At 41.2% G+C, this 22,090-nt stretch overlaps 1 protein-coding gene across 4 annotated transcripts in view; it reads left to right on the top strand.

The window, feature by feature from the left end:
- The first annotated feature begins 20,074 nt into the window (after positions 1-20,074).
- The window catches only part of PLCE1 (phospholipase C epsilon 1), a 322,319-nt gene continuing 320,303 nt past the window's right edge, over positions 20,075-22,090 (top strand). For 3 of the 4 annotated variants that reach the window (XR_011970818.1, XM_072625626.1, XM_072625644.1), the window contains exon 1: positions 20,075-20,564. The gene's annotated coding sequence lies outside the window, so the exon portion shown is untranslated. Of the gene's footprint in view, positions 20,565-21,446; positions 21,873-22,090 lie in introns of those variants that run through there. The other variant, XM_072625637.1, reaches the window with a different exon arrangement.

Raw genomic sequence — 22,090 nt, forward strand, 5'->3', positions numbered from 1 at the left:
ACAAAAGAGAAATAAGGAATAAAAGAAAAGAAGAAAATTTCCCCAAAATGACTCACCAGGATAATGCTGTTGTCACTTAGCCATATTCTACACTGAAAAACTCTATACATCCCCTTGTATGCATCTACATGTTAAGAAAAATGGGTGGGTGGGTGGGGGGGCAGTGAACACCATGATACCTCTGTTCCCACATTCTATTTGTTGCAAATTGCTAATTCCAGGTCCATTTAAAAAAAAAAACACCTTCTCATAGAGTCCTGGCCTCATTTTCCATACTTGGAAGCAATATGGTGCAGTGCAAAGAATACTGGTGATACTTTTGGCAAGATGGCTGAATGTCATGTCTTCATTTCCTCAATACACTATGGAATGTTCCAGATTGAGTAAAAGAATGACAACTGAAAGAAAAAGGAAAGAAAAGAAATTATCATAAGGAAACCAGCAGAAATAAGAAATGTGCAAATAAAAAGAGGCTTTAACATAATGAATAACTACTATGGAATAAAAGAATGAGAGGTGAAATCACCAGAAGAAGGGCATAAGGTTGTAAAAACAACTAGACTTCCCCAGATAAGAGCAGAAAATCAATATTATATATGCACTGAATGGCACTGAAACAAAGCACTTAAAGGAAAATAACCAAAACTGCACTGAGATAAATTTTAAGATAATTATAGATAACTTTACTGTGCCTCTTTAGGATCTTGAAAAATTGAACAGATAAACAAGAAGGAAATTACAGATCTCAACAAAATATTGTAAACACTAGATCTGATAGATCTTAATTTTTAAAGTGGGAATCTTAAAGATATACTTATTTTTCAGCACCATACAAAATCTGTGAACATGATAGGATATAGTGAACTCATAACTAAATGCAGAAAGATAGAACTATTACACATATATTTTATAGACCATTTTTTAGTTCAGACTTATGATGCAATTGGTATAGGGAACTTCTTTTAATGAAAATTAATGACTCTTCTTTAACTTCTAGTCTTAAAGAGTTGCCAGGGGCACTAAGAGCTTAAGTGGACATACAGTTAGTATGTGTTAGTAGGAACCAAGGTTGGCTCCCTCATCACTAAACTACTACCCCTCATTTTAGACTACAATTCTTTTTTTTGGGGGGGGGTTGCTGATTTTTAAAAATAGTATTTTATTTTTTCCAACTACATGTAAAGATAGTCATCAACATTTATTTTTTTAATAAGATTTTGAGTGCCAAATTTTTCTCCCTCCCTCCTTCCCTCTCCTTCCTGAAAAAAGCAAGCAATCTGATCTAGGTTATACATGTGCAATCATATTAAATATATTTCTACATTAGTCATGTTGTGAAAGAAATATCAGAACAAATGGGAAAAAAAAACACGAGAAAGAAAAAACAGAAAACAAAAGCAAGTGAAAATAGCATGCTTCAATCTGCATTCAGACTCCATAGTTCATTCTTTCATTGTGGCTAGCACATCCTATCATGAGTCCTTTGGAATTGTCTTGGGTCATTGTGTTGCTGAGAAGAGCTAAGTCTATCACAGTTGATCACACAATGTTGCTATTACTGTGTACAATGTTCTCATGGTTCTACCCACTTCACTCCGCATCAGTTCATGCAAGTCAGATTATACTTCTTAAAAGTAATAAAAAATTGAAATATGAACAAAAGACAAAGACCTAAATAGAGACTAAATAACAATAGCCTAAATATGAGTGGTTCAAAGAACAGATCGTAGAATGAATAAATAATCATATTAAGGAGAATGGTAACAGTAAGATAAAAGCAAAATTTATGGATTACAGCAAAAGCAATTTAAACATTTACAACTTTGAACACAGTAGCAAAAGAGAAAAAGAGAGCATTAATGAATTAAGCATGCAATTTAAAACACCCTAGAAAACCAACAAATAACTCCAAAACAAACACAAAAGCAGAAATTTTGATCAAAGGAAAGATAAACAGTATCGAATAAAAACCTATCCAACTGTTTAAACAAAACAAAAAACTCTTAAAAAGTACCAAAATCAATGTTATTGGTTAATGTAATAAAAAATGTGACCAAGAAAAACCAAATTACTAAAATTAAAAAAATGAGAAGTGGAAATCCACAACAAATAGAGGAAGAAAATAAGAAATGGCCATACTCAATTACATGTCAACAAAACTGCAAACAAATATAATTAGTTATCTACAAAAACACAAAAAATTAAAATAGACAAAATAGGAAGCAGAGAATATAAATAGCCAAAAGTCAGGAAGAGATACTGAGCAAATTAGAAACAAATTTCTAATGGAAAAGAGATATTTACAAGAGAATTCTCAATGAGGACCTGAAGAGTAACACAACGTTCTGTACAAAAAGGAGCATCTGGAGAACTTTGCCCTGGATAGTGAATGTATCTCTTATTTAGAAGATATGGTGTAGGACCATCTTCATCATGATAATAATAACTGACCTTCAGAGTGTTTAGGGAGGACTAGCACCTCTGGGGTGAGGGCTTGCCAAACCCTTTTCGGGACTCCTCATCCTTTGGTGTCCACCTGATTCACCCAGTTCTCACCTGTGGCTCCAAGAAGCTGTAGCATGTGCTAATACACCATCTCAGCAGACATGCTAACTATTGAGGGTAACAGAGAGGCCTCAAACCCATCAGCAAGTTGGGGGTATCTACCTCAAGCATGTGAAGACTTCCCTAGCAGAATGGTCATGTAAGTAGAGTTTGTTCCAATAGCCATGCAGGCAGCTGAAGCAAGTGCTATGGATCACTTAGAGCTTGGTCAGATATTGAAGACATCAAGGTCATTCACTGCATCTAGGCCACTACCAATTGTCTTGGCTTTTGTCTGGACTTTTTTTGACTGGACTTTGATGACTCTGTAAGAGACAGTAAGACTAACAACTTTGTGCAGCTCTACCTCACTTAAATCAAATTCATACAGGAATCAAGACATCACCCTGTGATGGACCATCATCTATCCTCTTTGAAAATGAAGGATAAAAACAGTAACAATAGCAAGGCAATTTGAACAACAATTGAAAGAACATAATCCTTATGCTTTATAACAGAAATAGAGAAATTACCCTACCAAACACCTTCCATGAGAGAATGTGATAGCAAGTAAAGTGGTATCTTTTGCTGTTCTTGTTTTAGTAAAATCAAGTGCCTCTGATTGAATCTTGCCTTTATCAACCAAGAGTCTTTAGTAGGATTAAAGTACAGAAACAAGAGTTTCTTTAACTAGAAACAATATGTGTATTTGTATTGTTAATATGATTAAAGATCTTCTCCACCCATCAGTGTGCCTGCCCCTTAAAGGGAGTTTGATTAGGGAAGATTTATAGGAAGGCCTCCACCTTTTGTTAATGAGGCACTGGTTCTCAAGGGTTGGGATGCCTTCTGGCTCTAAAAAAGGTATAAATACTGAAGTTTTAGTTTGGGGCTTACTGACGGGAAGTGTTTGTTTGGCCAGAGGAGACTCTGGGAAGTCACTAAGGAGTATCCTCCCCACCCACCTGGCTTGGAAAACCCAGATGTTGGTGCTTCCCTGTCTAGTAACCATGGTCAAACAGTTGTGCCTGTCTGTTGACAGTGAGGCTGTTAATCTTTGATTTCTCTGTATTTTCTTTGAAGTTCAGAGTGCTGACTCCCCTACACTAGTTGAATGATATATGTACTTGGTTAAAGGAATGATACATGTGCTTGATTAAAGTGATTGTTAACTCTTCAAAAGTTGCCTTTCCTTCTATGAATGCAGCTCTAAGAACCTGTGGTAGCAGGCCCCCCTGTGTATGTTGGGGTGCTTACTGTTTTGTTTTTGTTTGTTTGTTTTATTTATTTAACTTTTGATACTCATTTTCACAAAATTTTGGGTTCCAAATTTTCTCCCCATTTCTCCCCTCCCCCCACCCCAAAATGCCAAGCATTCTAATTGCCCCTATCACCAATCTGCCCTCTCTTCTAACATCCCTCCCTTCCCTTGTCCCCATCTTCTCTTTTGGCCTGTAGGGCCAGATAACTTTCTATACCCCATTACCTGTATTTCTTATTTCCTAATAGCAAGAACAGTACTCGACAGTTGTTCCTAAAACTTTGACTTTCAACCTCTCTTCATCCCTCCCTCCCCACCCATTCCCTTTGGAAGGCAAGCAATTCAATATAGGCCATATCTGTGTAGTTTTGCAAATGACTTCCATAATAGTCATGTTGTATAAGACTAACTATATTTCCCTCCATCCTATCCTGCCCCCATTGCTTCTGTTCTCTCTTTTGATCCTATCCCTTCCCAAGAGTGCTCCCTCCTCCCACTGACCTCCCTTCCATCATCCCCCCCATCCTGCTTATCCCCTTCTCCCTCACTTTCCTGTATTGTAAGATAGGTTTTCATACCAAAATGAGTGTGCATTTTATTCCTTCCTTTAGTCAAATGTGATGAGAGTAAGCTTCATGTTTTTCTCTCTCCTCCCCTCTTTTTCCCTCCACTGAAAAGTCTTTTGCTTGCCTCTTTTATGAGAGATAATTTGCCCCATTCCATTTCTCCCTTTCTCCTCCCAATATATTTCTCTCTCACTGCTTAATTTCATTATTTTAAGATATAATCCCATCCTATTCAATGCACTCTGTACTGTGTGTGTGTGTGTGTGTGTGTGTGTAATCCCACCCACTACCCAGACACTGAAAAGTTTCAAGAGTTACAAATATTGTCTTTCCATGTAGGAATGTAAACAGTTCAACTTTAGTAAGTCCCTTATGACTTCTCTTTGCTGTTTACCTTTTCATGCTTCTCTTCATTCTTGTGTTTGAAAGTCAAATTTTCTTTTCAGCTCTGGTCTTTTCATCAAGAATGCTTGAAAGTCCTCTATTTCATTGAAAGACCATTTTTTCCCCTGAAGTATTATACTCAGTTTTGTTGGGTACGTGATTCTTGGTTTTAGTCCTAGTTCCTTTGACTTCTGGGAATATCATATTCCACACCCTTCGATCCCTTAATGTAGAAGCTGCTACATCTTGTGTTATCCTGATTGTATTTCCACAATACTTGAATTGTTTCTTTCTAGCTGCTTGCAATATTTTCTCCTTGACCTGGGAACTCTGGAATTTGGCCACAGTGTTCCTAGGAGTTTCTCTTTTTGGATCTCTTTCAGGCGGTGATCTGTGGATTCCCTGAATACTTATTTTGCCCTCTGGTTCTAGAATCTCAGGGCAGTTTTCCTTGATAATTTCATGAAAGATGATGTCTAGGCTCTTCTTTTGATCCTGGCTTTCAGGTAGTCCCATAATTTTTAAATTGTCTCTCCTGGATCTATTCTCCAGGTCAGTTGTTTTTCCAATGAGATATTTCACATTATCTTCCATTTTTTCATTCTTTTGGTTTTGTTTTGTGATTTCTTGGTTTCTCATAAAGTCATTAGCCTCCATCTGTTCCATTCTAATTTGGAAAGAAGTATTTTCTTCAGTGAGCTTTTGAACCTCCTTTTCCATTTGGCTAATTCTGCTTTTGAAAGCATTCTTCTCCTCATTGGCTTTTTGACCCTCTTTTGCCAATTGAGTTAGCCTATTTTTCAAGGTGTTATTTCCTTCAGCATTTTTTTGGGATCTCCTTTAGCAAGGTGTTGACCTGCTTTTGATGCTTTTCTTGCATCTCTCTCATTTCTCTTCCCAGTTTTTCCTCCACCTTTCTAACTTGATTTTCAAAATCCTTTTTGAGCTCTTCCATGGCCTGAGCCCATCATATATTTATTTTGGATGTTGGGATACAGAAGCCTTGACTTCTGTGTCTTTCCCTGATGGTAAGCCTTGTTCTTCCTCATCTGAAAGGATGGGAAGAGATATCTGTTCACCAAGAAAGTAACCTTCTATGGTCTTATTTTTTTTTCCCTTTTTTGGGCATTTTCCCAACCAGTTACTTGACTTTTGGGTCCTTTGTCAAGAGTAGGGTATACTCTGGAAATCTGTGAGATCTCAGTTCCTCCAAGGTGGCACGATCAAGCGTGTACTGGTCTGGATGCAGAGAGTGATTTTTATGTCCAGAATCTTAGCAATTACCTCTCCACAGCCACCTGACCTCCAGTTCTGCTAAGTCAGCATTGGGGGCTGATTTTGAGATAAGCTGGTTGGGCAGGGCCGCCATTCAGTGTGAGACAACGATGGACTCGGCTCAGCCAGGCCCTCCACCCAGGGCTGAGGTAAGATTCAGTTCTTCAGTGCCCCCAGGGGTTTTTATGCTCCAACAACAAGTGGTCTGTTTGGGCTGCTGTGCACCCTCTGTGGCTGCTGCCCACTGCCGGAGCTATGGGGAGACCCTTCTCCCTTCCTGGCCAGCTGATAAAACCCCATCAGTGACCTTTGGCTCCTGTGGGTTGAGGGATCTGAGGCCCTGCTGCTGCAACTGGAGATTCCGCCCCCTAGGTGTCCCCCTCCCAGAGTCTTGTCGCACTTCTCCATGTGGCCAAGGCTGGGCTGGGCTCCTCCCTTGGCTCCGTGTCTGCGCAACCAACATTTCCATGGGCCTTTCGGGTCACCGTGGGCTGGAAATCTCCTCCACTCTGTTGTTTTCCACCTCTGCTGCTCCAGAATTTGTTGAGAGTCCCTCCCTACAGGTATTTTGTGGGCTGTGTGGGGAGACCCTATGTAAGTGTGTCTTTCTAGTCCGCCATCTTGGCTCCACCCCTGGGGTGTTTACTTTTACAGAGAATTGTATAGAGAAACAGAGAAAGGATAAAGCTGAGAAAGAGATCTAAATCCAGAGATGGGCTGACACCAGATTGAATAGCTAAGGAGAGCCGATTGTTAAATTTTCATTGTGAGCATTTAGAACTCAGACATCAGCAAATGCTACAAACAAGAACTTGATTATTTCAGTTGATTACCTAGTCTTAAGAGAGTGACAGAGAAAATGTTAACAATACATATTAAGCTTAAACATATGTTGGGAGTATATTCCCTGCTCCCCCACCTCCACCCCCAAGAGTCAGTGGTTAAATATTTACCAGCATACAACTGCCAATTAATATTGACGGAAAATTTTATTTGGTTTGAACGTATGATTTTATCTGTATAGGGAGTTCCCTAGTGAGAGAACTTCCTTTGCTAATGCATAATGGAAACTCATAGAGTTGCCAAGCACCTAAGTGACTTTCCAGAGTCACAAAGCTAGTCCATGTCAGAGACAAGCCAGATGCAATAATATTAAATAAAATATTAGCAAAGAAGCTACAATAATACATCTAAAATTATTCAATTAAGAACAACATGGATACATATACCAAGAATGTAAAAATGGTTGAACATTAGGAAAAAAATTTATGCATGGTAATCTATTAATAACAAAAGCAATGAAAACTATGATGACAGCATTAAATTCAAAAAATACTTTGTCAAAGTACAGCTCATTTGTGTCAAAAAATCATGTGATATATGTGTGTGTGTATGTGTGTATAAGAATCTTTTTAATATGATAAAAAATATCTATTTAAGCCCCCATGTTAGCAGTATATGCAATGGGAAAACACTAGAAGCTTTCCTGATAAATATAGAAGTAAAGCAAGGATTATCCTTTTCCCTGATACTATTTAAATAATTCAAGAAAGCTAGCAATAAATACAAGTGAATGAAATTAAGGATGTGAATATAGGTAAAGAGTGTGAGAAAGCTAAAACTGTTTGCTGATGACATGATGGCTGACTTAAAAAATCCTAGGAAAGAAGCAAAGAAACTAAATGAGACATTAATAAACTTAATAGATGTTCAAGTTGCAGAATCAACTGCATTTCTGTGTATTACTTTAAAAGCTAGGAGGAAGAAATAAAATATGCCTTGTACATAGCGAGTGCTTAATAAATCCTTGTTTCCTTTCTTGTTAAATAATGTATTAAAACAACAAAATGCAATAAATGTTGCATTCAGTTCATTTCAACTATCTGGTTCTCTGATCAGTGGCTGTCACACAAGTATTACCTTGAATAATCAAGAAACATGTTGAAATCTTTTAATTAATTCAGGCCACCTAACGACTCAAGACCATAAGCAATTTTTGCTAGCATTAACAGAATGAAAGGAAGAGACATTGCTAGGACTGAGATACAACATAACCTACCATGTGACAGAGGCCTAAAAGCGGTACAGAGTAGTGAATGTCCAGTGGTGAGTAAAGCATGATTTCATGTCCACCTTCTTTTTCTCCTAATGAGGATTATTACTATTTATTTTATTATTTATTACGCTCAAACAAGCCTCATGTTAGGCACTTTCTACCATGTGATTCTTTTCCAGAGATTTATGTTCTCAATTCTCCTTCCTGGCATGAATAGCCAAGGGAGCTCAGCTCAGTTCCTTTTCTCTAATTACTTTCTAACTACTCCCACAAGGCTATGTCCCAACCAACCTATAGTTCAAAATATTCAGGCAGTGCTATGTAGAATAGATGCCCCAAGAGTGGTTAGAGGGTAGAGGTGGGTGCAGTTTTATACTGGAAGCAAAGAGCTCTCTAATTCAGCATTACACATTGGTTTGGATGAACCAGAATTCCAGGCAGGCAGTAGACAAATGAATTAGGGGAAAATAAAGGGGAAAACTTCACAACATTCTTTTGTCAATTCAGAATTTGCACTGTTTCAGACATAAATTACTAATTTTTGTTAAGTGAAACAATACATCAAACATTCATTAATCATCTGTCATGTATAAAGCACAGTGGGGGAGATACAAAGGTAATTAAGACATAAGGTTAGGAATTTGCCTGTTCAGCTATCATTAGCAATGTCATAAATTATCAACTTACATCCAGTTACCTTCTTGTTGTAGAGAGGGGCATAACCTGTTTTCTCACTCTGCTCTAGCCAGAAGGGCTCAGGAAAATGGGTCTTAAAGCAAATCATATGACTGAATTAAGAAGACAGCGTTTTGTTATTAATAAGGCAGGACACCCTCCCAGCAGAGTTTGGAATGTAGAACGTACAGGGTTTCCTTCAATCCTCAGTGGCGAGGAGCTTCATGGAACTAGGGGCCTCCAGTATGTGAGCTGACTGGAATGAAAGTAGCAAGTAGAGTTTAAGACTCCAGATTCCTGTTGTCATCTCCTGTTAAGCTCTGTCTCAAAATATCTCCCCTTATCCTTTTCCTTCCCTCCTCCTTGATTACTCAACCCCTCCCTTCAAGCAGAGGAACATTACCTTGGGCATTCTAGTTTCCTTTGGGTTTTTTCCTGATGGACAGCAGCCTTGACTCTTCCTCTCTTCTGTGGTGGCTGCTTATAGAAGGCCCATCTGGGCCTAGGATAGTTGGTTGTCCACTTCCACCTCCTGTGGAAAAGCAGCCAGTCATTCCCACCAGTAGTAAACCAACTGCCATACACAGGGCAAGAAAACCAACCAGCCTAGCATAAGTATCTAAAGACCCTGAGGGAGAGAAAGGAGACAAGATGGGCAAGGCAAACCTAATTACTACCACCCATTGACCATGATTTCCCTCAGACCTTGATGGACCCTGCCCAGAACACTGAAACCAAGAATTGTGAAAATAATAATGCTTCCAGATCATGGTCTTGGACATCATCCTGGGAAGATATAGCCCAGCAGCTGCTCCTGCAGGTGCTACAGCCACAGTTACTGTTGACCTAGAAAGGAAAGTTCTTGCCACCAATGTCCTTGACTCTGTCAGAGAGTTCAACATCAGAAACACATATGATTTTATCAGTGCAAATGACACTGAGGAAGAAGCATTAAGAACTGCTTTGCCATTTCACCCTGAGGACCACAGGACTTTTCCATATGACTTGCAGCTGAAACCTTCCATTGCTGTCTCCTATGTTGGCGTATGAGTCCTTTGAGAGAAGGGACTGCTTTGACTTATTTTTCTTTTTGTATCCCCATTGCTTAGACAGTGCTTGGTACATAGCAAGCCTTAATAAATGCTATATTCATTCATTTATTTATTCTTCCTCACCATATTGTTCTGTCTATAATTCATCATTACATTTCTTTGTCCCATTTCTTTTGCCTTTATTCTAAACTTGGCAAATTACCAAATAAAATGAGTATTTCCAGATGCAATATAGAAGAAGGAAGTAGTGTACATGAAATTCTAGATCTCTTATACAGGACCTTCTTTTGTTCTTTTCCCCCCAAAATTTATTAATTTATTTGTTTTCAGTTTTCAACAATCACTTCCATAAGTTCCAAATTTTCTCACCCTCCCTCCCCAAGACAACATATAATCTTTTAGAGGTGATACACATACATTCCTATTAAACACATTTTCATATTAGTCATGTTACATAGAAGAATTAAAACAAATAGGAGAAACCATGAGAAAAACAAAACAAAACATAACAATGGAGAAAATAGTCACTTCTTTCTGTGTTGCTACTCCATAGTTCTTTCTCTGGATGTGCATGCCATTTTGCACCATGAGTCCTTTGGAAAGGTTTTAAGTCCTTACGTTGCTGTGAAGGGCTAAGTCTATTAAAAAGAGGACTTTCTTTTCTTTAAGTGTATAGCAAAGTCAACACATCATTGTATCCATTTGCTATCTCTACCTTCCATGTCTTGCTTCTGACTCATTTCTCTACCAACACAGTTCAAGCCTCCATCATCTCCTCCCAGATTATTGTAAATAGACTCCTAATTGGTCTCCTTGCCTCAAGTTTTCTAATACTCTAATCTGCCAAAATAATTTTCCTTAAGCATGAATCTGACCATGTAATTTCTCAAACTGGCCTTCTCTCTATTCTTTACTCAAACCACTCCATCTCCTCTCTCTGAGTCCTTCAATCGGCCACCCCCCAAACCTGGAAAGCACTCCCTCCTTATCCCCACCTCACAGAGATACTCTCTTTCTTTAAGAAGAAGCTCAGATACCATCTCTTTCAAGCTCTTCTTTATCCCAGCACCAGGGTCTCCTCTCCTAAACTACCTTGCATTTAACTACTTTACATTTGTGTTTATATATGTATATATGTGTAATTAGTAACTTTATATTTGCTATACCTATTTCTACATGCACTTACTAGTTCCCTGATTAGAATAATCTCTTTGAAAGTAGGGACCATTTCATTCATGGTACTTGTATAGGTGTATGGAGGGTTTATGGACTACCACCACCTCTGGTGTGAGGGCTTGCTGAGCCCTTCTCAGGGCTGCTCATCTGTCTTTGGAATCCCCCTGACTCACTCAACTCTCACCTGTGGCTCCAAGAAGCTACAGCATGTGCAGCGGTCACACTCCAGTAAACCATATTAGACAGGCCCTCAAACCTGTCAGTGAGTTGGGGGTGTCAACCCAAAGCATGTAAAGACATCCCTAGAAGAATGGTTAAATAAGAACAATTTGTTCCAATGGCCACAACGGTGGCCAAAACAGGAGCTGTAAGTTCTCAAGAGCTTGGTCAGCCATTGAAGACACCAAGATCATCCACTGAATTCTGGGCCATCACCAGTCATATTAACCTTTGTCTTGCCCCTTCACTTGACCCTGGAAGAGAATGAGGCTGATGACATTGTTCAACTCTGCCTCATTAAATCCAGTTCATGCACAAGTGAATACTATGATGTCATTGGTCCTTTTTGAAAACAAAGGAGCAACAACAACTTGTACTCTTACCATCCAAGGGCACAATACCTGGAAAAATAGTAAGAGCTTAATAAATATTTGTTGATTGATTGAATACTCAACCGGTACCAGCTCATTTATCTGAAGGAAATTGTAATCTTATTACTTGTTTTTTCAATCAACAAATTTATGATAGCAACCCTTCTCTCCATGCAAGTTAGACTAGTTTTTCCTTAAAATGTACAGAGACATTTCTCAAGACTTGTTCGGCTCAGAGGAGTAAAAGCTCAAATTGTTGATGTCAACCTCTCATTGTCTGAGTTCAAGGCAACCATAAGGAGTTTAAGTAATCCTTAGATGCTAGGCTGGCGAATCCTGATAGGAGCTTCACTTAGCAGAATCAACTCAAAGGGTTTTTCATGACCACCCTTGCTTAATATCCTTTTCCTGCTTTGTTTAAGGATATCTCCTTTTGTTAACATGTTGAATGACATTCCAGTGACTCATTGTGTTCCAATATGAACCCTAAACTACCAAGAGAATGGACTGAGTCAGGTCTAGCCTAGACCATGTCCTTATGGTTTTATAGTTCATTGAAGTAATGGGCATTTGTTGTTGGCAACAGGACAATTAAGCTCATATCTCACTGAAATAATTTGACATATATGTTGCAAGAAAGAATTACTTCAAGGATCTGTGATTTCATCAGTATTACTATTCTTTCTACCAATAAAAATCAGTCTTTCTACAACTTGGTAGATGGCTATGGTGTTGCTTTAGTGAAAACAGTCATTATTCTCTAGCTAGTTTAGTAAAGTAAATAGCTTCTCTGGACTTGACTAGGATGACCATTGCACTAATTTTTTAATTCCAGGCATGAAGTGATGAAGGCCCAGATCAGGGTGATGACAGTGTCAAATGAGAGAAAGGGACATATATGAGATGTCATGAAGTTAGTATAGTATGGCTATCTCCATGGGGTTCGCAGGGAAGCAAGAATAGATATCCCCTGCAACTCCTCCTTTCACTGTTCTCCAAGTGAGACTTTTCCTGCCAGGAGGGGAAGCAGGAGGTTGGGGCCAGAAGGTGTTTACTTTGCTCCTCTCAGAGAGAGCGGGTAACTGGACTAAAATTAAATCTATATACGTCCTTAAATATTTTTAGACTAGGGAAAATAACTTTTAAGGTTTGATCTAAACTCCTGATTTCTATTCATGAATGCAGAAAAGATACACCCCAAGTTTTATAGCTAAAGTTTGACTCCCTTCCTATCAAATATCAGTTCCACAACGAACTCACACAGCAAATAGCAAAGAACCTCATTTGTTCAAGTCAATAGCAAAACAGAAATCAGAGAAATTCTACTTATGAGAATATATCCCATACAGTACAGATTAAAGGAACTCTCCCACTGGGAGTGAGATATCTCAGCTGAGATAACTGAGAATCTCAGATCTCACTCAAAGGGAAAATTCCTTCAAGTTCTCTGAAATAGCAAACTGAATATAGGGCCATTACTGAGATTTCTGGCTCCTTTCATGTTGGCTTCTTCTGAGTTTTACTGTCTCTTCAGTGACCTGAAGAAACATTTACATCATGCCTCTTCTTTCTCTAGGCCAGAAGCTAAAAGAATCCTGGATCTTTTTTCTCTTGATTTTGCCAATTCCACCCAGAAGGAGTGGGATATTGATATCCATCAATGAGGAGAGTCTCATTCAATAGGATTTAGGGCTTGGGTTATAGTGGAAGCTACAAGATCTGGAAACAGAATGGATATGCAGATGAAAGGTAGAAAGAAATTGAGGAAGATACCTAGGTTGTAAGCTTAGGTGACTGGGAGGAGGGTAGTGACCCTGATGGTAAAAGAAAAATTAGGAAGAGGGGAAGAATTGGGGGAAGATAATGAATTTAGTTTTGAATATATTGAGTTTAAGATGTCCAATAGGCAATTGGAGATATAAGGCTAAAGGTCAGCAGAGAAGTTAGGGTAGCATAACATAAGTAGATTTGGGAATCACTGGTATAGGGATGACAATAGAATTAATGGAAACTGGTAAGATTATTAAGTAAATATTCTAGATGGAGATAAGAAAAGGGTCCAAGTCAGAACCATACCCACCAATTAGTGGGCATGACCTGGATGAAGATCTAGCAAGGAAAATTGAGAAGGAGTGATCTAATAGGTAGGAAAAGTACCAAGAAACAGCAGAGTCACAAAACCACAGACAGAATAGAGCATAAAGAAAAAAAAGGTGATATACAATATTAATGACTGCAGAAAGGTTAAAAAGAAAAAAAGATGAGGATTGAGAAAAAGCTTTGAGAAAGACCATTAGTCTTTGTGCATCAGCATTAGGATCCTGAGTTTGGGGAAAATTGTATTTATACTAGGACTTTGCCTTAAGATTCCTTACAGCTCAAAGATGTTTAGTGCCAAAGCAAACTGGTTCCTGGGCAACTTCATTAAAGAAAGCTAAAGGAAACAGAGCAAAGTTGCTTCTTCAAAGAAGTTTAAGAGAAGTTGTCACTTCAACACATCTCTTTTTCCGAGTTTCATTTTATTCTCTGAGTTTTTTAGTCAGCAAAATAATGCATGTAAACTAATTTAGTTATGTCAGTTACCATGTTAAATAAAAATATTGATTCAAAGGAAAGTGTTAGTAAACTTTAGTTTAGTCTAGTTTGAGACAATTGAAAGGAAAACAAATGAAAAGAAAAGCTTAATAAAAAACCGCAGAACCCTTTCAAAATCCAATAAAAATTTCAAATACTTTACCTGACCGTAGCAGAAAATTGTACTGAATTTAATTATTTCTACAATTTAAAAAATATTGATATATTTTACTTATAAAATGAGATTTTATAATAATGGAGAAAACAATGGGTAAAGCAATCTGAATGTTTATATGGAATAATCAAACTCAAGGAGCAAGGAAATATTATTAAGAAGAACTTAAATTTATTAATTTGCAGTTGGGTGAAGGGATGTATCTACCTATGAAAAACAGAGTATTTGTGTCCAATGGCCAGTATACCCTTTCCCTGCTTTCAAGGTGCTAGAAAATCCTAATGATTAATCAGAAGGTTGATTCAGGAGCATGGAATTGTAGAACATAGAATCTTGTATTCTTAAGAAATATTTTTTATTAAGCTAAGGTCTTTTAAGATAGGCAATAGTAGAGAACTGACCTTGAAATCAGAAAGACCTGGGCTTAAGCCTTGTCTCTAACACATATTTGTTGTATCCTTGACATGTCATTAATCATTTTGAGGTCAAGGGCTGTTTAGTTTAGTTTTGTTTTTGTTTTGTTTAGCATCTAGTACCATGGTGCCTGGAACATAATAGACAATTAATGCTTACTAAATGGAATGGAATTCTCAAACATTATACATTATTGATGAATTGCTGATCTGTATTAACAAGTTTCCATGATGGGAGTTCCTTACACAAGTGAAATCACAGATCTGGATACCTCCCCCCCAAATTCCAATAGTATAAATAAGGAAGATTTATCCTTCTCTGATCCATTTAGTGATGTGTTTCCCTGAACCCTCCTCTGCTATAGGGATGTATCTGTCACAAAGGCAGCTAGGTAGTGATGCAGTGGATAGAATCAGGAAGTAGAGTCAGGGAGACTTAAGTTCAAATCCATCCTCAAATACTTACCAGCTCTATAACCATGGACAAATCATTTCACCTCAGTATCCTCAACTATAAAATGAGGATAATAACAGAACTTACCTCAAAGAGTTGTGATCAAATGAGATAATATTTGTAAAGTATGGTGCCTAGCACATATTAGGCCCTATATAAATGTTAGCTATTCTTCTTATTATTACAAAGATAGCAGCACAATGCATGGACATAGTAATTACTTAATAAATGTTTGGTGCTTTGTTTCTTTGAGTAATCATGTCTACTTATTGGGGCACCCTTTCCTCCATACAGTACTCGACACTGAAAAATACTAAGTTTCCAAATAGTTCTAGCATAAGGGAAGGGGTACATGACTAAACCAATCAATTATTTCCACCCCACCTAAAATAAATAATAAAGAAGCAATGCTCTGATTCTTCAACCAGGAAAAAGCATTCCAACTATGTGTGAAAAGGTTTTGATCATTTTAGAGATCTCTGACGATCCACCGGATGAACTAGAGTGCTAAAGCACTCTGAGAAGTGATCAGTAAACTTTGATGTTACTTTTGTAATTATTTTAGGGTGAACTGTGCTCGTATAAGACAGCAAACTTAATAAATGTAGGGTATGTTCTGACTGTTCCACCCACTGGCTGTTCCTCATCTCTTTCCCTCTCCTCAGGCCTCCCTGTTTCCTGAGACACAACAATATTGAAGAATTTCACATAAACTTGGCTGATAAGGTAGTAGCAGGGTTTGAGAAGATGGACTCCAATTTTGAAAGAAGTTCTACTGAAGGTAAAATGCTATCAAACAGCACTGCATGCTACCGAGAAATCTTTCATGAAAGAGTCAATCAATATGGCAAACTATATTGTTGTCATCTTTTAAGAAATTGCCACAGCTACCCCAGCTTTCAGCAACCACCACCTTGATCAGTCAGCAGTCATCAACATGGAGGCAAGACCCTCCTCCTGCAAAAAGATCATGATTCATTGAAGGTTCAGATGATGGTTAACATTTTTTAGAGGTAAAGTATTTTTAAATTAAGGTACGCACATTGGTTTATTTCGACACAACACCTTTACACACTCAACAGACTACAGTCTAGTGTAAACGTAACTTTTCTATTCACAGGGAAACCAAGAAATTCATGTGATTTGCTTTACGGCAGTCTAGAACTGAATCTGCAATATCTCCAAGGTAATCTAATTTCAACTGGGCTCTCACTGCTGTATGGTAATCCTTTTTTCTTCTCTACTACATTCTCCAGTATCTATTCAAAACTTTCTTCTCAAACCTCTTATGCTATTTCCTTCCTCCTTCCTCTTGGCAGAAGCCCTTGCCTCCTACTCTACTGAGAAAATTGACAGCTCCCTCTTCTTCCCTTTTCTATAACTCAATCCCTCTTTATTATCATTCATTCTTGCCTTTTTTTCCCCCTACTTTTTAGGAAGAGGTGGTCCTTCTCACCAAGGGTCAACATCTCTATTTTGGCTCTTAATCGTGCTTCATCTTCTTTCCTCCCCTCTTACTTTATTCAAGTATTTGGCCCCTAGAAAATTCCTGTTTATTTCATTATCTTCAATTTCTCCTTGTCCTTTAGGACTGGGTCCTTTTCTAACCACCTATAAATACACACACACAGTTCTCCCCCATCCTTGACCCTGCTTGACTTGACCCTGCCTCTCCTTCAAGCTCTCTTATGTATCTTTTCCATGTCAGTCAAACTCCTAGAAAGGGTCATCTATATTTGCCTCATTTCCTTACCTTTCACTAATTTTTCAATCTTTTATGGTCTGGCTTCTGATCATACCACTTGACCACTTTCCCAGGTTTCCACTGATCTCTTAATAGGTACATCTAATACTCTCTTCTCAGAATACATTTTACTTTACCTCACAACTGCATGGGTCACTGGCAGCCACTCCAGATATCATGGACATACTCTCTGCTGTTGGCTTCCAAAATATGACTCTCTTTTGCTGCTCTTCTACCTGTTTGGCAGCTTCTTCTTGACTCTTTTTTTTTTTTTTTTACTCATCACCCCACTAAATGGTTCTTTCCTGAAGGCTTTACTCTCTCCTTTGGTGTATTCATCAGGTCCCTTGGATTCAATTATCTCTATATGGGTGACTTCCAATTTATATACATAACTCTAAACTCTCTCATGAATTCTAGTCTCTCATTAGCAATTGCTTACCAGACAACTCCAACTGGCTCTCCTATAGACATCTCAGATTTAACATGCCTTGAAGAAAACATAAATTTCTCCCAACTCATATACCTTTTTCAAACTTCCCAACTGCTATTGAGGTTACCACCATCTTTCCAGGGACTGAGGGAGCCAGGAGTTTCCCCAGTCTCTCAGACTCTCAAGTTGCCTCCAGGTCTGGAAACATTCATCTCAGATCACTTATGCTTAAGTGGAGAAATTCAAAAGAAGCTCAAAGCAGAACTTGAGGTCCTGATTCTGGTTTACCAGGATAAAATACCCGCTCTAGTGGCTGTGGATGAACAGTCACCATTCTGTGGTTGGGGGGGAGGGGGGTTGTGCATCCCTTCTACCCTTCACAGGAAGATTCAGAGAGAGGTAGTTCTAAGTCACACTTCGGAAGAGTGAGAAATGGGGTGAGGAGGAAAGGAGTGTCTCTTTTTAAACTAATGAAGTAACAGTCTTCCCTATCCTATCCAGGAAGCAGTAGGAAGCAGACCAAAGGACGGCTCTAGATTTGCAGTCATCCCAAATCCTTCATTGCTGAGCCAGAATATATGTGGCCCACTAGAGACAGCCAAGGGTACTGCAGATCAGGGAGGGCTCCTGTTTGTCCACAATTCATGTCTTCCCCATCACCTGACTTTATTGCCTGCTTTCCAAACAATTTCTTCTAGTAATCCTTGTATCGTTGCTTTTTGTTTTGTTTTTTACAGTGTCCTCTGACAGGAGAAATAGTAGCATATAAAAGCTAAGGAGTGAAATATTCAATCTTTCTTCAGCAGTTTAGGCAGCTTCAGTATCTGCCAGTAGCCTGGCAATTAGTTTAACATTCAACAAGGATTAATAAATGAATAGATTGTGCCTGTGTTGGCCATTTTATTTCCAAACTAATGGTTTGTTTATAAATGGGTTAACTGATGGCTGGCTTGTTGAGTCTGGCAATGTGCCAATCTGTTTAGCTATAGCACAGGCCATAGGAGGAGTTCAGCATTCCAGCTGGCTGTAATAGAACACCCAAATGGGAGAACCTCTACATTTTGTAAATTGGTGTTATGAGGGGGGCGCGGCAGGGGTGATGTTACTTTGCAACTCAATTCATGAATTCCTAAAGTTGAGAAAAATTAAATTTGTGACAAAAATTTGTATTTTAGTACATATGTACTTCATATTTAAAGTGAATTCTCCACAGGATTTAGTGAGACTGCTTTTGTTTTTAACCGTGCGGGGTAGACTTAGCAAAGATGCCCAACCAAGTTTATTGAAACAGAATTTTTCCATGGAAATTGTACAATATTTCCAGTTCACAGGCTCTTTATCTAACAGTCTTTCTTCCTACAGATAATTGTTGGCAGAAGTACGCTCTGTCAAGTTTGTGTGCTGTATTTCTGAAAAAGTCTTGAATTGAACCATTGTTTCCCCCTGAGATAGCCTGCATTTTTCACTGAACAGAGAGCAGGGTGTAAAAAGGCACCTTGTGTACAATTGTTGGCAAGGTTTGGAAGTGAATTAAAATCTCCAGAAAGTCTGGGTAGTGCTGTTCTGAGTAGCATTGAGCTCTTTGGAAGCACAGTTAGCTCAGACATTCCAATGCTGTGAGGCAGCACTAGGGACACAGTTCGCCTCTACAATCTAATTTAGAGAGAGCAAGAACGAACATGGATTTGGACCAACAATTTTATGAAGATCTGGTAAAGTCTCCCTATTCTAGTGATCCAGTAATACCCTTATATTGAATTTTATATACATGTGTATATATACACACATATGTATACCTGTGTATATTATATATAAAATATGTTACATTATATATTACACACACACACACATATATATAGAGACATAGATATATGTTCTCAGTAGAGGTAAGATGGGATTCTCTGAGTTACTAATGGTGAGAATTACTCTTCTGGAGAAGTGAAGATTGAACTTCTTGTAATAAAAACAGTGCCACTTTTTTAAGGGAATACAAATTTAAAGCACATATATTTCCATTTTCTTCTTTTTCACCTTTTTTCTTTCTTTCGGTATGATTTTTCTTTTATTATGAACTCATTTAGGCCATGGGGCAGGAATGATGTTTATTCTTTTCAGATCAATAGGGTTAATAAAAAGGCATAACAGAAAAAATGGTACTTTTGCGTGAATATGAATATTACACATTCTTTTCCTACAGTGCTTTGCAGAGTAGATGCTTATTAACTGTTTCTTAAATCGAATCATTTAGCGTCAAAGAAGCCTCAGATCCTAAATTAAAATTTATTTTGGTTACTCAACTTTCCATATGGTTTCGGTGCAGGGAGGTTGGAACAGAATCTCTCATCTCTTCAGTTTTAGGATTCTATGAAACAGCTTCCTCAGAGAATCAACCATCAGGGACAGAACTTTCTAAAAGCTTCTAGAAGATGAAAATAAAGTGCTTTTTTTCCTTACCAGTGGAGAGGCATGGGGAATGTTATCAAATAAACTTCTAAGTCACAGAGGGAGAGCCATGGACAGTTTTCAAGCTCCACTGGTATCCTTGTAATGTCAAAAACAAAGACAAGAAACCAGGAGACTGAGTGGACTCTTTCTGTACAACTCCTAGAAGGGCATGGATGGAAAGCTGCAGAGGATGGGCAGCGGGCAGGGATGGCTGGCTGGCCATCTGCGTTGCCTTGGGAATACAGGCAGATAACATCAGAGAAGCCATCAGAGGAGAGAAATGTCTGCTCTTTGGCCAGTGAAGGAAGATCAGGCAGAGAGGACAGACAGTCGAGGGACTGACCAGGGTTATCAGGAGGATGCCAGGCAGAACTCAAAGGAGGCCAAGTCAGTTATCTTAAACGGTGGGTTCCTTAACCTCGTGGTTACAGGGGAGCTTGAACCGGGCTCGGGGTCGGGCTGTCAGCCTTGGAATCCGGCCTCAGACGTCCCTCACCAGACAGTCTGCTTCCTCATCTGTACAATGAGGGGGTGCCCTATCACCTCCAAGCCTCCTCCTAGTTCTTAGAGTCCAGACACCCTAGGAAAGCCTGGGCGTCCTGGGGTCTTGGACCTTGGCGTTTAAACGTTTTTCTCCGACTCCTGACAGAACCTATTCCCAGGAATGAATGACTACAAGGATCCCCGAATTGGGGAGTTCGGAGGTCACTCGGCGGGTCGGGGTGGTCCTGGAACAGCAGTATCGAGGTGGGTTTAGCACCTGCTCTGGCTGCCCAGGCCCAGGGTTCGAATCCAGGTCTGGCTACCTCCTGGCTAGGGGACCCCGGCCGGGTGTCGGCTGGCGTTCTCGAGGCTGGGATGCCCCGGGATCGCCGTCCTCAGCCCCCCAAATCATCCCGGCCAGGCTCCTCGTGCAGAAGAGCCTGGGGTGGGGGGCCGAGCACACAGGGCGGGCCGGCCGGGGCTGCGGGGGCAGCAGGCGCGGCCCGGGCGGGGGGAGGGGAGGGGGCTTCCTCGCGGGGGGGGGGGGGTCCCTCCGGGGAGGGGGCGGGGCCGGGGCTCCGAGGCAGCCCCGCGGCGGGCCGGGGTCACGGCGCCCCTCGCTGCCCCCGGGGCCCCTCGGCTCGCTCCGCCCGGGGCGGGCCCTCCGGCCGCCAGCCCGCCCGCTCGGCCCGGGGCGGCCGCTGCTGAGTTCTGGGAAATCCCAGCCCCAGGGCGGGGGCCGCCTGGAGCTGCCGCCAGCGCCTCGGCCGCTCCCCCGGAGCCGACCGGACCGGACCGCCTGGCGGCCGCGGCTGCAGCGGGGCGGAGGCGGAGGCTGAGGAGGAGGAGGGGGAGGGGCAGGAGGGAGACCCTCGCGGCGCCCCCTCCCCGCGGCGCCCCCTCCCCGCGGCCCCAGGCAAGTGGAGAGCGCGTGGGCGGGAAGGCTAGGGGCCCGGAGGAGGCGGGGGCGGCCAGGTAGCGCCCGAAGGGAGGGAAAGCGCGGACCGGAACCGACGGGACCGGACCGGACCGAGGCGGCGGCGGCGGAGCGGGCGGGCAGCGCGGGCCGGGGAGGGGCGGGCACGCCCGGGGGCACCTCCGAGAGCCGGGGGCCGCGCGCGTCCGCCCCCGCCCAGTGCCACACTCACCCACACGCACACCGAGCGCGAAGCAGCCCGAGAAACTTGGGTGCCGCACACAGCTCGCGCTCTGGGCACACGCACACACGCTGACCGCACACTCACGCACACCGAACCCTCGTACAACACACTCCAGGCGACCGAGGACAAGCCAGAGAAACTTCGGCGCCGCAGACAGCACGCACACTGACCGCACACACACACGCACACACTGCACACACGCTAGACAAACTTGGATGCCACATACACCACACGCGCGCGCACACTGAGCACACGCACCCACAGAGACACTCTGGGGAAGCGGGAGCTAGCCGGCGAACCTTCGGCGCACGCACACACCCGCACCCGCTCGCGCTCCCTCCCCTCCCCCACCCCCGGCGTCCCCGTCCGCAGCTGCAGGACAACGAGCCCGCCATCGGACCCGCACGAGACGGTTCGTTCCTGCGGGCGCGGCTCTCCTCAGTGGGAGGGACGGAAGCTGGGGTCGTGGTTCTACACCAGGGCCGTGGGTGCCACCGTTCCCTGCGTGGATGTGTGTTTGGAGGGGGTTGGGTCAGCAGCCCCTAACCGTGACCAGGGAGTGCGGGCCCACCGCGCCCCTCCCCGCGTGGGGCTGGAAATCTCGGAGGTAACCCCAGGTGGGTGTGGGTG

Source organism: Notamacropus eugenii, chromosome 1, assembly GCF_028372415.1.
Source record: "Notamacropus eugenii isolate mMacEug1 chromosome 1, mMacEug1.pri_v2, whole genome shotgun sequence".
NCBI classification, from domain to species: Eukaryota; Metazoa; Chordata; class Mammalia; order Diprotodontia; family Macropodidae; genus Notamacropus; species Notamacropus eugenii.